We start from the raw sequence: 1,974 nt of genomic DNA on the forward strand, positions 1-1,974 counted from the left end.
TTAAACTCGTGTGGCCGTGCGTCGGCACGCGCGTCGCCGTAGTTCACAAGAATCACGAACCTCGTGGATAAGGCTAGCAACCACCCGCATCGTGCCCGCCATTTGTGTCGCTGCCTGTTGCCGCGCTCTGCATGAAGCTGTGATACATGAACCTCCATCGGCCGTCGTTGTGAGGCGTCGTTGTTGTAAAAAGATTTTTTTTGCTTGTTTTTAGGATCGTAAAGAATTTTTTTCCTGAGATTTTTTTTGTGAGATACAAACCAGAGCTCCACAATCACGACGTTTCTCGCCCTCAAGGCCCACGAGCGGCAAAGCTCCACGGCTCTAAAGGCCCACTGCTGGAGTTGAGCAAATACCAGCCCAGTTAACCTCCTGAGAGCTACCGTAGCGTGCTCCCGCCCCGCGGCTCACGCGGCTTCGGTTTTTAGTCCCCGTCGCCTAGCCGAGGGCGTCGAGCGGAAGAGCTCCCTATAAAAGGACAGCCGGGTGCATCCTTGTTCCATACTTACCTGGACGGGGTCGATGGGCGATCATGAAGGCCTGTGGCCTAGGTTGGTGGCCCACATCGCGCTTGGTGGGTGCGCTGGCCTATCATTCCCCAAGTGGGAGAGTGAATGTTGTAATTTTTGATAGCGGAGGTATGCGTTCGCGCGGCACCTGCCAATTTAATAAAATTAAATTTTGGTCCCCGGCTTGTGATCATTACTGAAGCTTTTGCGTCGCTGTATTTTTCATTTTTCTCCTTTCAGTTGAAGACCCTTACATTTCGGTCCAATTTTGGATGTTCGCCTTATTTTCGGACTTCTTGTGGAATAGGTCAAGAAAAGAATATCCGCGCTGTTTTAATTTTGTTCATTTAGTTTGGAATTTTGCTAGTCTATATACTGTATTAAAAATAAGTTTTACTGATTCTTCATATGACCCCTCAGTGATTTCTTCAAGAATGAAGAAGCGGTTTGCCACACAATTTAAATTAAAGATAGTTGAGTCCTTCCTTTTCTACTTCCGGACTCTCGTTTTTCCTTGCCATGAGTAAATATAGATTTCTTGCTTAATTTGTAAATTTTGCATTGGGGATTTTTCCCATTTTTACACATTTTTTCTTCCAAAAAATTGCAAAATCCTAAATCATTTATTTTTATACCAAAGGCATTATACAAATTAAAATTATTTATTTATTTTTTAAAAGTCTGCATGGCTATCAAGATACGTTTCTCATCTCAGTACAGATGTTTCTATATTTCAAAACATACATCAATGTATTTGAGGAAAAGAATATGCACAAAGATAAATATGCACAAAAGTAAAGTAAAAGAAAGGAAAAACATATTTAATTAATAAATTGTTAATGTTAAAAAAATAAATGGAAAATAAAAAGATAATAGTAGGGTGAAATGGGAGAGGGTGAGAAATATAGCCATTATATCATAAGTAATATAAAATTAAATAGTCAAAATATTAAAAAAAGAAACAAAAAAGAAAATAAACACAATTATTTGGCCTGATTTCCAATCTAAAAGTCGTTTGCTTTAGGCGATGCTCCCTTTGGTTCTAGTAAGCATATGGTAAATATATACCTAATAATAAAAAGACTACTGCTTCTGGCGATTCGTTGTAAGATTGTCCCCGAAGTTACCAATAATTAGCCGCCATGCCACCGGTAAGCGGAAATAAAACGATTAGTTTTTTCCCTTCACAAGTCGCCGTAGACTTTACATTGTTTAGAGCGAGTCCTTTATCTGTCACATGCATCCAAGTAGCACAGTGGTTTGAGCTTTGCTGCTCCACAGTAGAGACACAGGTTTCAATCCCACTTCCTTCCCTTTTCCTGCTTTTCTTTCTAATATCCGCTGGCGTAGGATAAGGTTGTCTCACCCATGTGTGGCTTAGGTGATGGGCTGCGCAATGGTGCAGTTTCGGCCCAGCTACTATATTGTTCACATTGTTTTGACAGATGCAAGTGCTTGAAAAAAA

At 40.8% G+C, this 1,974-nt stretch overlaps 1 non-coding gene across 1 annotated transcript; it reads left to right on the forward strand.

Annotated features, from left to right (window-relative positions):
• Nucleotides 1–501: 501 nt before the first annotated feature.
• LOC125549755 lies at nt 502–661 on the forward strand. The gene has a single exon (XR_007301477.1). It is a non-coding gene; the product is annotated as a U1 spliceosomal RNA (small nuclear RNA).
• The last annotated feature ends 1,313 nt before the right edge of the window (nt 662–1,974 follow it).

Source organism: Triticum urartu, chromosome 3 (genome assembly GCF_003073215.2).
Source record: "Triticum urartu cultivar G1812 chromosome 3, Tu2.1, whole genome shotgun sequence".
In the NCBI taxonomy this organism is placed as follows: Eukaryota; Viridiplantae; Streptophyta; class Magnoliopsida; order Poales; family Poaceae; genus Triticum; species Triticum urartu.